General features: G+C 45.0%; 1 long non-coding RNA gene across 2 annotated transcripts; it reads left to right on the forward strand.

Moving 5' to 3' along the window:
• The first annotated feature begins 9,703 nt into the window (after positions 1–9,703).
• LOC149361413 (uncharacterized) lies at positions 9,704–20,401 on the forward strand. 2 transcript variants are annotated; one of them, XR_016288402.1, is made up of 4 exons: positions 9,704–9,929; positions 13,464–13,616; positions 17,255–17,377; positions 20,165–20,401. It is a non-coding gene; the product is annotated as an uncharacterized LOC149361413 (long non-coding RNA). The 2 variants fall into 2 exon arrangements; XR_016288403.1 differs by lacking the exon at positions 9,704–9,929 and adding an exon at positions 10,457–10,504.
• The last annotated feature ends 1,633 nt before the right edge of the window (positions 20,402–22,034 follow it).

Below are 22,034 nucleotides of genomic sequence, written 5' to 3' on the forward strand. Positions count from 1 at the left end.
ACCTACCTACCTACCTACCTACCTACCTACCTACCTACCTACCTACCTACCTACCTACCTACCTACCTACCTACCTACCTACCTACCTACCTACCTACCTACCTACCTACCTACCTACCTACCTACCTACCTACCTACCTACCTACCTACCTACCTACCTACCTACCTACCTACCTACCTACCTACCTACCTACCTACCTACCTACCTACCTACCTACCTACCTACCTACCTACCTACCTACCTACCTACCTACCTACCTACCTACCTACCTACCTACCTACCTACCTACCTACCTACCTACCTACCTACCTACCTACCTACCTACCTACCTACCTACCTACCTACCTACCTACCTACCTACCTACCTACCTACCTACCTACCTACCTACCTACCTACCTACCTACCTACCTACCTACCTACCTACCTACCTACCTACCTACCTACCTACCTACCTACCTACCTACCTACCTACCTACCTACCTACCTACCTACCTACCTACCTACCTACCTACCTACCTACCTACCTACCTACCTACCTACCTACCTACCTACCTACCTACCTACCTACCTACCTACCTACCTACCTACCTACCTACCTACCTACCTACCTACCTACCTACCTACCTACCTACCTACCTACCTACCTACCTACCTACCTACCTACCTACCTACCTACCTACCTACCTACCTACCTACCTACCTACCTACCTACCTACCTACCTACCTACCTACCTACCTACCTACCTACCTACCTACCTACCTACCTACCTACCTACCTACCTACCTACCTACCTACCTACCTACCTACCTACCTACCTACCTACCTACCTACCTACCTACCTACCTACCTACCTACCTACCTACCTACCTACCTACCTACCTACCTACCTACCTACCTACCTACCTACCTACCTACCTACCTACCTACCTACCTACCTACCTACCTACCTACCTACCTACCTACCTACCTACCTACCTACCTACCTACCTACCTACCTACCTACCTACCTACCTACCTACCCACCTACCCACCTACCTACCTACCCACCTACCTACCTACCCACCTACCTACCTACCCACCCACCCACCCACCCACCCACCCACCCACCCACCCACCCACCCACCCACCCACCTACCTACCTTACCTACCTACCTACCTACCTTACCTACCTACCTACCTACCTTACCTACCTTACCTTACCTACCTACCTTACCTACCTACCTTACCTACCTACCTTACCTACCTACCTTACCTACCTACCTTACCTACCTACCTTACCTACCTTACCTACCCTACCTACCTTACCTACCCTACCTACCTTACCTACCCTACCTACCTTACCTACCCTACCTACCCTACCTACCTACCTACCTACCTACCTACCTACCTACCTACCTACCTACCTACCTACCTACCTACCTACCTACCTACCTACCTACCTACCTACCTACCTACCTACCTACCTACCTACCTACCTACCTACCTACCTACCTACCTACCTACCTACCTACCTACCTACCTACCTACCTACCTACCTACCTACCTACCTACCCACCCACCCACCCACCCACCTACCCACCTACCCACCTACCCACCTACCTACCTACCTACCTACCTACCTACCTACCTACCTTACCTACCTTACCTACCTACCTTACCTACCTACCTTACCTACCTTACCTACCTACCTTACCTACCTACCTTACCTACCTACCTTACCTACCCTACCTACCCTACCTACCTTACCTACCCTACCTACCCTACCTACCTACCTACCCTACCTACCTACCTACCTACCTACCTACCTACCTACCTACCTTACCTACCTTACCTACCTTACCTACCTTACCTACCTTACCTACCTTACCTACCTACCTACCTACCTACCTACCTACCTACCTACCTGCCGGCCTGCCTGCCTGCCTGCCTGCCTGCCTGCCTGCCTGCCTGCCTGCCTGCCTGCCTGCCTGCCTGCCTGCACTGGTTGTGAGAACAGTTGCCTGGAGCCGCACCTCCGTGTCAGAATCAGCATCGACCAAGTCAAACTTGTCCTTCATTACCCGCGGGCAGTGTTCTTGATGATAGAAAAACTCCGGGCCTGTCAGCCAGACCGATCCTGCGATTTGAGCTGATGGCACAGACCTCGTTCCGAGGTCCGCAGGGTTCATGTCGGAAGGAACTTAGTGCCATTGCTCTGGCCGTGTAGAGCTCCTGATGCATTCGACCCTGTTACCGACATACACATAAAACCTCCGAGTCTGATTATATATGTAACCTAGGACCACCTTGCTGTCAGCGTAGAAACTTACAGCATCGAGTTCCATATCTATTTCACGACTGATGAGCTCTGCTAGCTCCACTGCCAACACCGCGCCGCACAGTTCAAGCCTTGAGATGGTGTGTTCCGGCTGTGGTGCTAGCTTAGCCTTTCCTATGACGAACTCGACATGGCACGCCCCATCTAGATATGTCACTCTGAGGTAAGCCACTGCAACCACAGCGTTGGTTGATGCGCCGGAGAATATGTGCAATACCTTGCGCTGTGCGGTAGTGAGCGAGGCAGGGGAATAGGTGCGAGGTATATCCAGCTGCTCGAGTACTTGCAGGGAGTCTTTCCACGTCTCCCACGCGGCCCTATTCTTCAGGAAGTGGACAGTCCCAGACGCATGTCCCAACGACTAGCTGTCGGAGGAGGGACTTCCCTTGAACGATGACTGGAGCAACAAACCCAAGTGGGTCGTACAGGCTATTCACCACTGACAAGACACCGCGCCGAGTGAATGGCATCTCTTGGATTGGAGTCGTAAATGTGAAGACATCCTTTTTCAGGTTCCAAGAAACTCCCAGACTGCGTTGGATTGGCGGTGTGTCATTCCACACCGCCCTTACAACGAGCCACCGATTTATAACGAGCCCCTAATTCCCCTTCGCTTCTTAGCTTAATTGCTTAGCGAGGGCCTCGGTTCTGGCAGCCTTGACGCCATCGGAAGCATAGGAGGGTTGTCACACAGCTTCCACCCTCGCCGTTCGACGACGTTCTACATCATATCAGCGTTAGCTCAGGACGTGCTACGTCTGCCGCTTAAAAACGTGGGTGTCGCTGATGAACACTCCAAAGGTATCAGAGAAGCCAACAGCCACAGAAACCAAGGGGCATAGGGGATTTTTAATTTTATTTAAATATTTTGTGGTGTTGATCAATTTGTAATATTACTGAATCTGTTATCCCTTAAAGGTAACTGATTAGAAAAGCAGAAGAAAGAACAACCACATGCCGCCATTGGGATCCGAACCCACGACCTCCGATTTACGCGTCTGGTGCTCTACCGGTGAGCTACGGCGACGGCAGTCAAACCTTCTGCTTCCGGGGGCATATATATTTACAAATAACCTAACCTTGGGAGTGTTCACCAGCGCCACCCACGTTCTTAAGCGGCGGACGTAGCACGTCCTGAGTGACCGCTGATGTGACGTAGAACGTCATCGAACGGTGAGGGTGGGAGCTCTGTGAGAACCTTCTTATGCTTCCTAAGGCATCAAGGCTGCCAGATCCCACCGGCGGCATGTGGTTGTTTTTTCTTCTGCTTTTCTAATCAATTAGCTTTAAGCGATATCATATTCAGTAATATTATAAATTGATCAACACCACAAAATAAATAAATAATTAAAAATTAAAAGTCCCCTGTGCCGCTTGGTTTCTGTGGCTGTTGGCTTCTCGCAGATTTATAACGAGCCCCTCATTCCCCTTTCCTTGTCTCCCAAGGTTAGGTTATTTGTAAACATAAATACCCCCGAAAGCAGAAGATTTGACAGCCGTCACCGTAGCTCAGTGGTAGAGCACCGGACGCGTAATTCGGAGGCCGTGCGTTCGGATCCTACCGACGGCATGTGGTTGTTTTTTCTTCTGCTTTTCTAATCAATTAGCTTCAAGTGATAACATATTCAGTAATATTCTAAATCGAACAACTGCACAAAATAAATTAATTAAAATCCCCTCTGTCCCTTGGTTTCTGTGGCTGTTGGGTTCTCTCATATTTGTAATGAGCCCCTCATTCCCCTTCAATTGTTTGCTTACTTACTTAGCGAGGGCATCGGTTCTGGCAGCCTTGACGCCATAGGAAGGATAAGAGGTATTTCACACAGCTTCTACCCTCGCCATTCGATGACGTTCTACGTCATTTCAGCGGTAAGTCAGGACGTGCTACATCCGCCGCTTAAGAACGTGGGTGGCGCTCATGAACACTCTCAAGGTAAAGTTATTTTTAGAAATAAATACCCCTGAGAGCAGAATATTTGGGAGCCGTCGCTGTAGCTCAGCGTTATAGCATCGGACGCGTAATGTTTCGGCTGGTCCTCCAGCCGAAACGTCCTGAATTAAATGTCATGTTTTTTCAATTTCTGGTGACTTTATCTTATATATATATATATATATATATATATATATATATATATATATATATATATGTATATATTGCAACGATGAAGACAGTGCGCCAGCACCTACGACGACGAAGCGATTTGTGTGTCGAGTGCGCGCGTCGAGAGCTCGAGCTCGAACAAGCTTAACCGAAATTTGCACAGACGCCGGCAACACACCGTATTCTTACCGTGGCCACCTCTCTCGACCGAACGGTTACTCTATCGTGGGTCCCTGGGCATGCCTCGATGCCCGGTAATGATCGAGTTCATGCGCTGGCCCGAGAACTCTCCTCCCGGACTCCGGATGATCAGGCACCCAACCCTGCACAAGAAGCCCCATCGGTCCTCTCTACATATCACCAAATCACCACATTTTACATATTCAGCCACATGACACTGCCACCACCCCACAGTACCTTGTCGCCCTTATCCAGCGCCACATGGCGAGAATTACAGACAGGCTGTTTTATTTCACCCCACCGTCTCTCATGCTCCACCCCACCTTTCCTCCTGATTGTAACACCTGTGGCGTGCCCAGATCCACACTTTTCCATTACCTTTGGGAATGTCCTTCCCCAAAGGCAGTACCGCTAATCCTCAATCCCACTCATTCTTCCTGGGAGGCTGCTTTACGGACCGCTCAGCCCAACGGCTAGAAGTGGCTGGTGGATCGGGCTTTACGTGAAGCACAAGCCCGTGGACTCATGGACCAGTAGGGGGCCACCCTGGATGTTTCTTTTTTTTGTAATAAAGTTGTTTCCATCCATCCATCCACCTCAGTCGTTCTTTAAACTACGTGGTAGCGACAGATGTACTGACATTGCGTTGGCATTGACAACATTGTGGCAGAAACGCGGCTTGATGCCAAAGGTCATCCGCGTTAATTGTGTTCTTTGGTGTTCGGGTTTTATACTCCTATTAGTTTAAAAAAGGAAGTTGTATAGCTATCTGGCTGCCTGGGTCAATGGACGCCTGATTCGCGCTTTGAGATACGTGGGGTGGCGAGATGTGGGCTGCCTGCGTTAGCGGGGACAACTTTGTGCCAGACACGCGGCACAGCAGCAACAGGCAGCAGCGCTCATTGGGTGAGCAAACTCTTGCGATCAACCATAACTGTCACTTGCCAGGGCGGCAGGATGTCCGGCTATCCAGTGTCCGGAACGCACTTAACGATACATACGCCCAGCCGTGCATAGCTGACCGATACACTATAGCATTCACTCTCCAACTAGGTTCAAGAGTGGTTTGAACCACAGCTAATTTCTCACTTCCTGGTTTTTCCCTCTCGGCCCGGATGCCCAACCATATATACGAGAAAATGCGTCATTTCATTATTCAAAAACAATTTTTCATTCATGACGACTGCTAACTGCCCTGCCCCTTATGCAACCTCCAACACTGCTTATTAAATGTGAAATTAAATGGCGACGCTAACGCCGGAAGTGTCCGCTAATTCTGACGCCAGAAATTTGTCCCCAGTGATTCGGTATGTGCCATCATGAGAAACTAATTCAAGAGGTTTTAGAATAAAAAATAAACAATTGGAGGTCTAGTTTGGACTCGAACCCGGGCCGCCGGCGTGCGAGATGACGTGACAGCATAACACAAAATTCAGAGACGTCACACCAGAGCTGACACACTACCGCTGCCATGTGCAGGCAGGAGAGGATGAACGATGGAAAAAACTGCCGACGATTACATTACTTGGTAATGCGAAATTTGAGCGCAGCTCATCAGCTGTTCCAGCTTTTCGCTGGATTGAGGTAAGAATTCGACCCAGATATTTATGTACAATTGCAGACAACTTATTTTGCAGCATCAGCTACATTGGCCGCAGTCTCGCCGTTTCGCGTGCTCCCTCCGTCGTCCATACTGCGCATCCGCGAAGAGTGAGTAACACTGCAAAAAAATTCCGTGAATGTTACGTACAAACTCTCCATAACAGAGCAAACGCTTGCTCTGTTGCATCTAAAATGGAGGGTCCATCCGTAACACATTCGTGAAGGTGGCTGGCCGTATTATGCATTTTCTGAAACGTATTACTCGCCGTAACTGTTGGCCCCCGGACTAGGCACCACATGATGTCCCATTTCCGATCTGTGTGGTTTACACTTGTTCAACAATGTCCGCAAACTAGCATGGCAAAAATGAAATTAACCACGTGTGCAAAGGTGAAGATCCGAGGGGGGGTGATAATCAAATTAGACCCAAGTGACGCATAATGTTGCTTCAACGTTGAGGGATTGCTACAAGTTGTGAGCAACATTAAATAACAAAGGACTTACTTTGCTATAACTTTAAAAGAAGGACGTTGACTTCATAAAAAATGTTTTCACTATGTTGCTAGCCACATGACAGGGTAAAAATTAATAAATGCATTCAATAAATAATTTAGAAATGCAGCGCAATGAGGTCAAGAGTTAAAAAAACATTTAGACACAGACAATGGTTAGACAACTTCTCCAAATTAAAACTGAACACCAGCTGAAAATACATTACAAACATGATGAAAGTGCACAACGTGAAAGCAGAATTTCCGTCTGCCGTTTGATAAGGAAACGAACCACTGAGAAACCCAAAAGCATGGGCAAACAAATTTGTGAATGCAGTGCAATGTAGCAGTCACATCTTTGCTACACAACCATCAATCAAAAACGCTAACTCCTTCATGGATAACAAAAGCACAGGCACAACAAAATATTGCTCATTGCAATGTTTAATTTATTAGGTACCTATAGCCGGCCATTCATGCCTGGTCTTCCTGCCGATAAATGAAACGCTGCCAAAAAGCAGTGAGCAGCCATAATTGCTGCAGTGACAAGGAGGATGTGCACTGTCGGTGCTGCTCCCTCATCCTGACTAGGAAATAATAGCTGTTTTTTCTGGAATGTACTCTGGAAGCATGAATTTCCTATACACCCTTATTTAGCTTGCACTGACACGACCCATCATGAACTCTGCAGCTTTGACAAACATGTGGGCCAGTCGACAGCCACAGAAGACTGTAGAACCCTGCTAACTTGCAAAAAACCAGTGCTCAGAAAGAAAAATTTGACAAAAAAATGAGGGGTTCCTTATACGCACTGTTTTTATATGGTACTAAGAATGCGGCTAAGACATGGCATGAATATTGTTTTTTTCTGCTCAGTTACAAACTTTCTCGCCTGTGCTAACATATTACTGCAATGTAAATAACGAAACATGCCAGCATTGCACAACATGCTGTAAGACTTACAAAATACACCCCCTGCAAGGCTACCACATGCCTCTTACATGCGGTAATGTTTATATCTACCAAACTATCTAGACTAAAATGAGACACCAAGCCTCTGACATCTGGAGATGTGTACCTCCCATGCAATTAGAGTGATTGGAGATGCTCCTTCTTGATGGCATTTCAGTTGCTAGGTGTGGAATGACTGGATACGAAGGTGAACAACTAGACACCAACTTTTTAGGCAACACAGCAATGAGAAATGTGCCTTGGCTTTTCTTCTATCCAAAAAGTTTGATGTTCCATGTTCTGTGTTTACGTAACTGCTTGCATGTGCTCATTTTGGCTTGCTGGGAGGTTCTTTTCTTTGTTAAACTAGCTTTAACTCTGGCCTCAGTCCTCTGCACCTTCTTTTTTGCTAGCGTTCACCTTAAGTCATATGCAAGCTCACGCAGATCTCTACTTTTCTATGTTTCCAACTGTCACATCTTCTCTGCCTTCGTCATGTTCATCACTGCATCCGACGCCTTCAAGTATGCTGTGTATAATCACCTTAACTAATCTGCCTATTACACATGTATTTTTGTTAGCCACCCACTCCTCTGTCTGGCGCTGATAGGCCCTGAGAGTAAATAAATGAATTGTAGTCTAAGCTAAGTCTCAGCAAGCATGCATTATGTTCAGTTTATTTTACCATGTTGACCAGTAAAGAGTGGAAGGAAAAAAGCTGCTACGTGGAGCTTGACATGCCTCTCGCCCCTACACTGGAAAGCAGCAGGCAAGGCATACATAACCACTAACGACAACAGAACATGCCAAGTGTGAAGTAAATCAGTAATATTCCTCGCATTTATCACAGGGCATACTCTCTGCTCAGTAATTTATTACCCCCTTAGACATTCTACAAGGAGTGTATACAATGATGTGTCACCACAATACAATGAGAATCATTAACCCTGTGCCAATACAACAGGAAAGAAATTTATGCCCAATAAATGCACTGCTTACATGCAACCAAGAGGCAAGAATGGGACAACCTGGCACATATATGGAAAATAAGCTCAAAATAATAAAGAATGGCATTTGAGCAGCCGCTCATTCCCCCCACCCCCTCCCTCAAAAATATATGAAAAAGGGTCCACTTCACACGGCACGTTTGAAAGATGCGGCTGTAATGTTTGCGACAGTTCAACTACGTGTGAAATTCAGATATAAATAACGCCAACGCATGCGGTGGGAAGCGAGGCGCCAGGGCGCGGGCAAACAGTAATTGTCTTCGGGTATCGACTGGTTCCACCTCCTGAGGGCCGCTGCTCGACGAATACCACTCATGGCCACGTTCACATCCGACAAGCTTGTAATAAACATTCGACAGGTGTTTATCATGACGCAGCCGCAGCTCATCACTGCTATTGGCCAGTGCTGAGTTTTTTAGTTTGATAAACGAAATCATCCACAGAAACACGCGTCGACTGTTCCTCGCCAGATTCTTGCAGTCCCACGAGGGTGAACAGCTTTTCCGCCGGCTTCGTCTCCTGTTTAGTGCAGGGCCACTGGCATTGTGACGCACATTCTGCACGGTCGTTTTACTATGCATCGATGCCGCATGGTACAGCAAGCGGTCGTACACTCCAATGCGGCGTACGGGCCGCACACATACACACACCGTAACGACAATACAGCGCGCAGGACGCACGCAGCGAACACGGAAGAACAAAAACCGTTCTAAAGCGCCTGTTCACTCAACACCACACATACTCCGCAACTCCGCGCATGGTTCCGACCGTTCCGACTGCGGGCTTGGCTAGCGCTTCGACTCGTCATGGCCAAGCTGCATGCCCTGCGCTCTTGTGGTAACAACGCTCATGAAACGAAAATAAAATTTTAATATGTAAAACCATTCAAGTTGTCAGCTAAAAAAGCTACGGTAAAATTAACTACGTCTGATATGTTTTCAAGGTGGTGCGCTTTTGCGGCGTCAGCGATGTAAGCACGGAAGCGAATACGCGAATGGGGCTATGAATTTCCCGTGCAGTTCTGCTCGCCACCAAAGCTCTACAAATGGCATCGTGCTCAACGTTTTGCGCGGCACTTGCCCGCATGAATTTTACTTCTTCCGTGCACACATGCTTGGTGAGGTGAACGGTGGTCGGTGCGAACAGTTTGAAGTTTAATCGACTGAAAATTGCTCAAGGAAAGTCAGCGGCATTGCATTTTTTATTGTTTCTGTGCATCGCGAGTGACTGGCGGCAGCCACACGGCATCGTCTCCGGTTTGGTGAACTTGTGAGAAGGTGAGCAATTTGTTTTCAAATTTTGAAAGCGGTTTTTTTGTTTGTATTGTAACCCTGTGTCTCGTCGCATGTTGTGTTCACGGTAACATCAGTACAACGTGCATGCGCTTTCTGTTTCTATTTGAAGTAACATTGGTCGGTCAGCGTAAACTTTTGGATTCAATTAAGCACAAGCTGTCCATGTTGGTAGTGCGTGTTGAATGTGCATGTCCTGTCCGCTCTCCCTGTGTTCTGCGTGTTTTTCTCTGCGCCGTTTTTAGATGGATCGATACCAACTAGCCCAACTTTCTGCTTTACTGAACTCTATTTGAGATCATTCTGCGCTCGAGATGGTCTTCTGATAATTTATTTATTACCAGGTATAGTCTAGAGATTTGGAACCGTTCATCCCACCGCAACAGTGCTGAAAAGCTGTTTTGTGTTCATGCATCTGCTATCCTTAAACTTTTCGGTAATCATTCGCGTGGTTCCTTTGGATCTGGACAACCGGCTACTGTTGCTAGGGGCGCCTCGCAGCAGAGCCCCTAGGGACGCCCAGTGGGTCAGCTGTTTGTCCAGGTGCCAAGTTACCAAAGGTACCATTCCAGACATTTTTTTTTCTGTTCATCAACCTCATATTCCTTGCAAAAATTACAGTAATTAAGCACTAAAAAAATTGGTAACTTATACACATTTCAGGACAGTTCAGAAAAATGAAATGAAAATTGGTTTTGAGGAAAGAAAATGGGGCAGTAACTGTCTCACTTCTCTCGGTGGACTCCTGAACCTAAGGGAAGGAATAAACGAGGGAGTCTAGAGAGAAATGCACATGCAGCATCAGTATTCTCTCTGTAGACTTTTCGAGACCTGGATTCATTCCTTCTAGGACAGTGCCAAGCAGTAGGTGAACTGCACACACATTTATTTTCCTCTGGTGCAAAGTAAAGAGTGAAAATGTTATAAGGCAAGTCTCTACCCTGTTTCATTCTCACTGCATTTGCTCAAAGCATAATATGAAATGCTGTGTTTCTTATACCCTGATTTCCTTTATTTTGAGCTGTAGGTATTGACAATGAACATCAAGGCAACTCCACTCTCATTGCTTGTTGCTGCTTTTAGGTTTCCTCCATGATTTTCTGTTTGCTCAGTCCTGACCTTAACATATTTTCTTCTGCGGCTTAGCTTCGAACTATTGGCTAGGTTACATGGTTCTTCTACTTCTATGTTCACTGTGAGGTTTGAGAGGTTGTTGCTTTGTTCTTTTTTATAAGCATCTTTGTCTTCTCGAGGCTGATTGGCAGTCTGGAACAGAGACCACATGCATTGTTTATGTTAAGATGATGACATGATAGCCTAACAAGTCGTATTGTTGCCACTCGAGCCTCTTGTGTACTTGCTTTGTCGCACTGGGACCAAAAAAGTTTAGCGGAAGTCGCGATGAGGCGCACTTTTGTTTAGACTAGTGGCAAAGGTTTACTGTTGCTTCGCAGTAAAGCGCTCCCACCTGTTGCGCACGAGCATTTAGATGGCTGTTAAATGCTACTATCAAGGATTTAGCCATTGTAATGTCGCAGGTCTGTTGTGTAGGATTTCAGATCATTGTCTTGCACTGTCCCTGAAGCCTTTGTCTGTCAGTCACGCCACTATGCTGTTGTATTTCTGTCCAGTGTAAAAAATATTTTCTGTGATTATGCTACACGCACAGGTTCATGGGGAAGTAAATATTTTGTGTCGCTTCAACCACATAAAGCTTCAAAATGAACACATGCAAAAACACATGCTGTTAAAAGCCTTGGCTTGTGTAACCCAAGTGTGAGGAGAATACTATTATGGCCGGGATTCTTGCATTGCAACCTATTAAATTCCTTTTTTTGTAAAAAGAATGGCGTGAGGTTTCATGAGTTACAGCTCTCTTTCATTGCTTGCTCAGAGAAAGCATTTGTTGTAAGCAGTAGTGGCTTTTTTCTATTGAAGTAGCAGCATCAGCATGCCTCATCATTTTTTTCTTGAATGACTGAATGTGCTTCCAGAGCATTTCCTTCTTTTTTTCTTGTTGCTTATTCAGCATGCAATATTGTGTCTATAGATTGCTCTTTAGCATTATTTTGCGTTCTCCCAAGCAAATTTTAGGCGACCAAATTCAGAAGCACCCTGTATTGGCCTTACATGCTCGCTATTAATGCAGAAGTAATTATATGCCACAATAAACACCAAATCTACATTTTTCAGAGTGGGTGTAGAAGCTTGTCTCCAGACTCTTGCCTTCAAGGAGTTCTTACAGGTTTCACATATCTGCTTGGTGTTGGAAGTGACAGCCTTGACTGATAATGATATGCATTAGACACACGTTATGCATTTACAGTTAGGCCGGAACGAAATGCGAACATACATGTGCAGTACTTTTCTACTTTGCAGCGAGGTATACATTTAGAAAGGGTTCATATATGTGTATTAGGTAGATCTCTTACCCTGAAACAGGATTCAGGCTAGCTGCATACTCAAGCTGAAATCACACAGGTGAAATATTTTGTCTTGTTCATAGGCGCTGTTTGCATTTCATTCCAGCCTGATTGTGCACTACTGCCATAGCAGGTACCCCATCTAAACGAGACACGTGTGTGAAGAAATGTGCAGCTACAAACATTTCATACTTGGTTATTCATAATGCTTTTTTTTTCTCATGTGCATAGAACAATGTCCAGCTACATTGCTTGCTTTGTTGTTACTACTTCTATTTTTCCGCTAATATTAAACTACATATTAATCTCAGAGACCCGATGTTCAACTGAATGATCCTTCTGTGTCCCACTAGGAAGGCAAAAGCATCACGCCTAGGGCTCATTCACCGCCCTTCATCCCTCTTTTGGTTTCAGTCGGTCAGTTATGCTATTAATGAATATAATCACTTTATAGCACAAGTATCAAGTATATATGAAAATATATTTTGGGCTAAATGAGGTTAACAAGTTTTCCACTCTGCACAATGGTATGGTTGGTCTTGTACATCTTTACTTCGGTGTTAATGTTTCTTTTGTGGTTGCTGTCTAAATAACTTTGCTTGCCTATTGTATCCTAAGTCCTTTTATGCCTGTCTTCCTACTGGCTCTCTCCCTTTTCAGTCATTCCTTTTTCCTTTAAACTGGCGATTGGTCACAAGCCTGCTGTGGGAATGGCAGCTAGCACTAGGCCCCTTTTTTTCATCGAACCTGCACTGCTAATATTAACACTAATAGTACTGTATCAGTATTTATGTGATACTGCATTTTTGTTATGCATAAACAGTTGGCTAAGCCAATGGTAGCAGTGTTGAATATCACAATATATCATACATATACCTTGCATGCAATATCAGTATCACTTTATTCCCAGGCGTCAGCATAAGAAAAAAAAAGTGTACATTTTATATGAACAGAAGATGTTACATAAAACTATATCAGTATATTCACTATTACACTACCCTCTGTTTCTTTCAGCTCGGCCGTTTGGCTGTAGATATTTTGTGCTTCTTTCCTAGTTTAGTCCACTCAAACTAAAACTTTGCGTTCTGTGTTGCAGGTAGAATCTACAATGAATGCCGCACTGTGTCTTGTAAGCAGGAGGCGGTGTTAATGGAGCCATGAAGTCTTCTTGCGGATGACTAGTGTTGGCCTTAATATGTACTGAACCTCAAGTGTGAAGAGGAAAATGTCGTGTTGGATTTCTGCAGAGGTGAGACATCATGGTGAATCTACCAGTGCGAAAGACGAGACAAGAGACAAGACAGTCGCTGAGTCGTGGCCAAAGTTTATTGAAGTGAATAGGGAATACATGAAGAAGCCAAGCAACACCACAAACCACACAATTACAGATAAGCATACATGACAACATAAGTCAATGCCCCTGAACATTCCCCTGATCGAGATAGTCCAACTCATTGCGTGTTAGTGCGATAGACAACACACTTGCACATTAGTCACCGAATCTTAAGGTGTGTCTAGCCTCAATAGTCTACTCTAAATTTACTGCCAAAAGGAAAGGTAGCAGCCTTCACATCCCTTGCAATATACAGAAAAGTTAGAACCCCTACCCTCTTGTGCTCCTGTAATCTTACATTGATACACCTTCCAGTTTGACCTATATAGACCCGACCACAAGATATAGTGTCTGATACCATGTTCATTTTACAAGGTACATATACATTTCACTCCACATGTGTACTTTTCTCGAGCCACATTCACAGAATTATTCTTAACAATTTTATATGTATTAACTAACTTATTAGGGGCCAAGAAAATCGCTTTTCCATCATACCTTCTGGCCGCATTTTTCAATTTGTGCGACAATCTATGTACGTATGGTAACACAACCAGTCTTTTGGCATCTTGTTGGCTGGCCCCGGCCTGATTGCACCGGTCACCGTGAAAAGCTTTCGGCTTCTTTAACAATCTATTGTATGCTCTTGCAATAACCTGGTTATGAAATCCTGCGTTCATTAACCTAAAATGTGCTCTTGGAAACTAGTAGTCTTGCTGTGAAAGCATGACTTCATCAATTCTGAGCCCAGGCTTGACAGTCCAATGCTATCTTTCACTAGCTTGGAATAGCCAACCTGTGTCCAAGTAGCAGCTTAACACTCCTGGGTGAATACCACCAGCGCACATGGTGTGTGCAGATCATCAAGGTAAGGTCCAAAAACCGCAGCTCTTTTTGTGGCGACATTTGCTCCAAGGTAAACATAAGACAAAGGCCTTGCTCCTTAAACAGCTGGAGAATATGTTCATGTCCCAAACTATCAGAGCCTTTGTAAAACACCAGAAAATCATCAACATAGCAAAGATTTTTCCCCCAGTCCATGCAAGTCCTTGACAATCATTCTATCCACCCTGCTTAAAATATCTCTTAGCACAAGGCCCATCTTCGAACCACTACATATACCAGATTTTTGAACACATACCACACTACAATAGTCTACAACCATGCTCTTAAAATAAATGCTATTCACTAGCATGCTCTTCAGATAAATTTCAGAAAAGGGTTCTTTCAAAATTTTGTCTGGTTATTTGCAAAAGCATGTGTTTACTTCACATCTTGAAGATCCGTTTCTCGTACTCAATTCGCAGCGTGGTTGAGTATCTTATGAATGGCAATCTAGTGGATTGTCTGGCGGTTAGTGTCGATGTAGAACTATTTTATTCCATCCCGTATGAGGACCTCTTGAAAAGCTTGTGAATGTGTATATCGGAGCACAATGATGAGCTTGTGTTTGGGAACAGGTGCGTAATAGTCTTTTTTTTTTGGACCTACCCCTTTTTATTTGAAGAGCATGTTTGTGGAGTATGGCTGCGCGGCATATGTTCAAAAGTCTAGTATATGCATCGATTTAATGCCCCTGTGCTAAGTAATATTCTCTTAAGCAGGGTGGATGGAGTGATTGCCAAGAACTTGCGCTGGGCTGGGGGAAAATCTTCACTGCGTCTGATTTTCTGGTCTTTTACAAAAGGTTGCGATAGTGTGGGACCTGTGCATATTGTCAAGTTGTTTAAGGAGCAAGGCCTTTCTTTGTCTTAGGTTTTCCTTGGAGGAAATGTCCCATCAAAAAGAGCTGTGGTTTCTGGGCTTCACCTTGATGTTCTGCACATGTCATGTATGCTGCCGATATTCACCCAGGAATGTCAAGCAGCTACTTGACTATTGGCCGAACCATTCTAAGCTAGTAAAAGATAGCATTACGTCATCTAGGCTAGGCTCGGTATTGATGAAGTGATGCTTTCACAGCATGACAAGTGGTCTCCAAGAGCAGATTTTAAGGCTTACGAAAGCATTATTCCCCAACCATGCTATTGCAAGAGTGTGTGATAAATTGTTAAAGCTGAGCGTATAAGATGCTAAAGGTAAGAATGGCACAGCATCATGTAATGAGGACAGCAGGAGAGCACACACGCATTAGTGCCAACCTTGGAGCGGATACAGAATCCAAGAGCGTGTGCTTAACATTCAGCGTTGGCAGTCAAGGATCGGGCTCATTCGATCTTGAATATTCAAATCAGTGTTTTCTCATTTCCTTTACTGTCAGTGCTGATTGTCAAGAACGCGCTCTTGGATTTTGTGTCCGCTCCAAGGTTGGCACTTGTGTGTGTGCTTGCTGTCCTGCTGTCCTTATTACTTGATGCTGCGCCATTCTTCCCTTTAGCATGTTAAAGCTAAAACCCCTTCACAGAGATTGGCAGGATACGGCCGGGGCCAGCCATCGAGATGCCAAAAGATCGACTGTGTTACTGTATATACGTAGATTGTCGCACAATTTGAAAAATGCGGTCAGAAGGTATGGCGCAGAAATGGTGCTCTTGGCCCTAATAAGTTGTCTACAATCTGTAAAATTGTGAAGAATAATTTTGTGAATTTGGTCCGGGAAAAGCATATGTGCCTTGTAAAATGTATGTGGTGTATCGGATACTGTTATCTTGGGGTTGGGTTTATGTTGGTCAAACTCGAAGATGTGTGAATGTAAGACTACGGGAGCACAACAGATATTTGGATATTGGTAGGGGTTCTAACTTATCTGTACATCGCAAGGAATGTGAAGGCTGCTAGCCATTCCTTTTGGCAACATTCATTTTGGCGATACATTCGGAGCAGATTAACCGGAAAATTATCGAGGCTAGACACATCTTATGACCCGGTGACAAATCTCTGAGTGTGCTGTCCATCACGTTAATATGCAACGAGTTTTACTGTCTAGATAAGAGAAAGTTAAGGGCGATCTTTTACTCATGTTGTGGTATAGCTTATCTGTAACTGTGTGGTTTGTGGTGTTGTTTGGGTATGTACTCCCTGTTTGCTTCCATAAACTTCATTTGCGAGTCAGTGCCTGTTTTGTCTCCTTTCTTGTCATTGTCTCGTGCTGGTAGGTTCATGTACTTGCAGAGTAGATTCACTGAATTGTATACTTGCAGAGGCTTGTGAAGAAAAACCAGAGGAATTTTCTTTCCTTTGTCTGGAATGGAAGTTAAAATTTTTTTCGCATAGCTGGATGTTTGCAGCATGAAATTCCATTCTGGAAGGGTAAACCCACTAAATTGTACATTTTGTGTGCAAGGGTACTGATGCTTGCATGAAACTGAAAACATTCGTCCAGGCTATCTGGCTAGCTTCCTTCTTCCTTGTGCCCAGATTTTTTAAACAATACTTAGATTTATTTTGACCAGAATTTCTAACATGTTAATACACATTTCGTGATCATATACAACAAAATTCAAAACATGATGATCACTGGAATGGTTTAGTCTGGGGTAGAATGATGAGAAGTTCCTAGTATATAGTAAAATTTAATATTACTAGTCTAACAAACAAAATTGCTTTTTTTTTAGTGGAAAATTTTGCTACCAGAGAGTTGGAGTGGCATGGCGTGATGAAGACTTGGACAGTATGCATTCCAAAGTACCTGTATTCATGTCGGCACGAGAACTTGCGCGCACTGCTTCAAAAAGTTGGTGAGTACTTTGGTGCTGTGCTTCTGCTTAAATAGATAGGTAGATATTTTATTTTAAATGTGCCTGAACAGCCAATTGGCCTAAACGAGTGCACGCTAAGTCAATACAAACACCATGACGTGAACAGACATAATACAGAAAAATGATCACCAATACGATGATAATAATAGTAAAGAAAAAGAAGCATAATGAAATAAACAATGAAAAAAGCAAATTAGGCAAATATTTCTGTGTCATAAAAAGTTGAATTGTATTATTTGCAAACGAGTCATTGGTGAAATGGCATGCATGTCAGGATAAAATCTATCATAGCATTTGGTGGTTTTTCCCTGAGGCACACGAAATCGCAGTAACATCAATAACCGCTCACAGTCAATAGAGCCGAGCACAACTTTATGTAGAAAATGCATGTCACGCGTGAGTCACCTGTCATAAAGAGGTCTGCTAGAAGAAAGTCGTAGTCTTAGAAACGACAGCGCTCAATATATCTATCACAAAGGGTGCATACAATCTTCTGCTGAACATTTTCGATTTCATTGCCAGAGGTAACAGAGGCACTATTCCAAGCTACTGATGCAAACTCGAGACGTGGCATCACGAGAGCACAGTAGCCAAATTATGTTTTTAATCTGAATAAGAGTGTGTATCTGAAAATTTGAGCAAAAATTGAGTAGCATTTAGGTATTCTTACACGAAATACCACTGTTAAAATTGGTTATAAATGATGTCTCACATGTACACTTATCTGCTGAATATAGTAAGCATGGATTGCGACCTGAGTGCCTCCGATGTATGAAAAAAATGGCCAGGTTACTGCATGACACGTGGAGCAACCCAGTGTAGCACATTCAGGCTTCATGGAGTGTAGAATGAAGGCAGTAATAACTTTAAGAATAGAAAACACAGGACCAGGAAGCTGACAGAACACACTGACACTCGGTGCATGAAGGGCATTATGGAGTTGCCTGTCGTGTCGTGCAAGATGGAGGTCGCACAGACATGGTAAACATGAGTCGATGCAGATACCTTCTGTCATTACGTAGTACTCACTGCAGAACTCAACAAGCAAGAAGGAAAGGTAACAGCTGACCATGGCCAGACTCTTGTGCTTTCCTCCGCAAGCAATCTGGAAGCGCACCTCTTCGAAGTCTTTTATGCTTTCGCTCGACATATACATCATTGCTGCATGTGTCGGGGAAAAGTACATACCCTTGATATCAAGTGACAGAGCATTCACAGTGCCCAGTAACAGCTCACTGAGGTGTTCTGATGCATCTACAGGGCACCTCATGAGAGATTGTTAGGCTTCAGAGCACTCAATCTACAGGGCGCCTCATGAGAAATTCTTAGGCTTCAGAACACTCAGCCCTTGCAGAAGTTGTTTCAAAGTTTGTTGCCACATGAACCTCTTCTTAATAATGACCCTAAAAGGTGAGCCTTCCTTTAGTGTCACAAAAAGGCCTAGGACATGGGTCTTTTTTGCTCCTTCATTAGAACCAAAATGTTTGCGAGCGAGATCTTTCACAGATATGGAATGATTTCACGAAATGTCAGAGAAGACTGAAGCTGTGCGAAGCAATACCAGCAACAGCCCTGCCGCAGTGGCTCAGTGGTTACGGCGCTCGGCTGCTGATCCGAAAGACGCGGGTTCGATCCCGGCCGCGGCGGCTGAATTTCGATGAAGGCGAAATTCTAGAGGCCCGTGTGCTGTGCGATGTCAGTGCACGTTAAAGAACCCCAGATGGTCGAAATTTACGGAGGCCTTCACTACGGTGTGTCTCATAGCCTGAGTTGCTTTGGGACGTTAAACCCCAATAACCAAACCAAGCAATACCAGTAGCAAACACATCACAGCTGTTGAAGAAGCTGGAAGATTCATGCCTTCATCCTTTTTCTACATCAGACACATGACGACACTTCGTCTTTCTGGGCCATCATTTTGAAAAGGTTAACATGGCAGCGGCCTTCAGTTAAATTTCTGCAAAGAGCCCTTTGTGGAAACTTGAGCATCTGTTCCTCGTGAGGCACACTGCAGAGATATTTGAATACCTTAGTGAGCTGCAACCAGCACCTGTGACTGCATTTTCCCTGACATCAGAGATTAGTACATTTTCTTACAGATGCTGAGATAATGGAAACTATGACTGAAAGCATAAGGTTTCGGGGAAGTATGCTTCCTGATTGCTTGTTGGCAAGTGCTGGGTTACCACCAATCCAATGGGTACAAGCTTTCTCCTCACCTGGTGCTCGTCTTTAGGGTAAAATGCCTGCCAAATGGTTCGTTGCCCCACCTTGAGATGTAGAAAATACCTTGTGCCATGGTGCTCTTTGTCCTCAGATTCCCTCGCGCCATCAAAAATCACAATAATCATCATGCTTGTGGGCAAGTGTCCGGCCTTTTTCAGATGTTACCAATGTTCCTTGCTCGCTAAGTTGTGCATTGAGTACTATGTAATGAAAGGCATCTGCATTGAATTGTATTTGGCACCCATCCTTAGCTACTTTCTATTTCCACGAAATTGTAGACAACCGTAAAGACTTTCATGCACACAGTGGTGTCCGAGTAAGCGCATTTTGTCTGCTTCTTCCTGGCCCTGTGGTTTTTGCTGTTTACTGTTATGAAAAATCAATTTTAGGCAATGAATCATATTGGTTTGGTTCTGAGTAAATAGCTTTTACAAGCTTCTACGAAAGCCGATTGTTCAATAGCGGATGGTTCAAATGTATTTGTGAAATTTATAATTTGTGTTGTGTGGCTACTAAATGAGGATTTTTTTATCTTTTCAGATGAATCCGACAGCAATGTTTAGAGGTACAGCGTATACAATTTGTCATGAAAATAAAACGTATGTACTTGTACTCACCCAAACACTTGCCACTCTTTCATTCTAAGCTGCATTCTTTGTACGTGTGCCATACATAATATGCATGAAAGTCTTGTACATAATACTTATTTCCTCGGCCTCTGGACTGCTATATCTGCAGTGAACGTTCTGGGCAGAAGCTATACACAGATGCATGTGCATGTACTACTGAAAGTATTATCGAGAGCAAAAATAACAGACCTCTGCCAGCGCATGCCGATCTGTGCCAAACTGCATGCAAGCGCCGCTTGACGAAGCACTCCAGATGCTGAGACAAGTGCAGTGGGACGCAATGCGTAGCGTTCCTCGAGATGGGCGCACGCCACTGAGCTGGTCTCGGCACTAGGAGCGCTTCGTCAGGCGGTGCTCACATGCAGTTTGGCGTGGATCGGCACACGCTGGCAGGGGTCTGTTATTTTTGCTCTCGATAGTACATAATTACAATGCAGATTATTTCCGTTCTAGATCAGATGACTTCCAAGTGAACGGAGGAAGTATGCATACACATTACGGGGCCTTTAATAAGGACACAACAAAAGCATTCGTTGCAAAAAAACGATTTCATTCTCGTGCATAGCATAGCGTAACTTTCCGTTACCAAGAATGTGACAACCGTCGGACGGAGTCGCTGTATTCATGTTGCGGAAAACCCTCCGGCAACGCATTACCAGCGGGTTTCTCTGTACTGTGGAGCATTTTTTTTTACAGTGAACGTGACTGCGCACAGCAGGCGCGCCTCACCGCGCGCGCTTGCCACTTCTGCCGCCGGCGCAGAGCCACATGACATCACTGCTCAGGCTACGTATATCCTGGCATAGCAGAGCTCAGCCACTGCCAACTTTTGTTGCGTTAGCAATAATACAGTAGGCTTCGCCTGGTCGCGTAGCCCCGGTCAGTAGGGATGGATGACCATGGCCATGACCATGAACAGCGACTTCGCCGAGCAGGTAGGGCGCTGTTTCATCAGCCGCGCTCCGCCAGGTAGCAGCGCCGGCGGCGCAATCAGTTTGCTCTGTCTAGGACAGATGGCGCCACTAGGAGGTCTGACACTTCTGGCCTTCGAAGTGGGCGTTAGCAGCATTTCCCTCAACCCCAGTGTCAGGGACCCAAATTGACGGTGTGTTGAGTGTGTGTGTTGTTTGATCCATGTCTTTGTTCGTTTTGTGCGAAGAGAATCCTCGCGGCTTTCTGGCCGATCCTTCCATATCTGTATGCCCTCGCTGCAGCCTGAGAATCCGTCGCTATCCAGTAACTCAGTCCCTGCCGATGGGCTTCAGTCAGGGCTAGAGCTATGGGCTCCTCATAGGTGCCGTACACACCCATATTGATTAGCTTTTCTGTCGAGGCGCAGGTCATGACGCCTAAGGTTTGTTATACGCCTTTCTGATGCATGTTTCCATTTTGTTATTTTCCCCTTTATTAGGTTGTAGGTACGGAAGCGCGTACGTCATCCTCGGTATGATGAGCGCAGAAGTGATCCGTAACGCATCTCGCTCCTTCACCCCTTTTCTCTTGTTCGTAATCCGACTTAACATCCTGCATATCTGTTTCGTGGAGTATTCCAAGAGCTGGATGGTATGGTCCCGTTTGCCTTTCTCCTGCAGCCACATTCCCAAGATGCGAAGCTTATTTGTCCTTCTTACGGGTTGTCCATCTATCTCTAATTCTATCGTTCCCCTGTCCTCTTTGTTTTTGTGAAGTCTAATAAATTCAGATTTTTCTGGAGAGTACTGCATCCCGCTAAATAAAGCAAATTGACCGATCTCATCCGCCGCTCTTTGCAGTATTTCTTG

This window comes from Amblyomma mixtum, chromosome 2 (assembly GCF_055824585.1).
Source record: "Amblyomma mixtum isolate Tamu chromosome 2, ASM5582458v1, whole genome shotgun sequence".
In the NCBI taxonomy this organism is placed as follows: Eukaryota; Metazoa; Arthropoda; class Arachnida; order Ixodida; family Ixodidae; genus Amblyomma; species Amblyomma mixtum.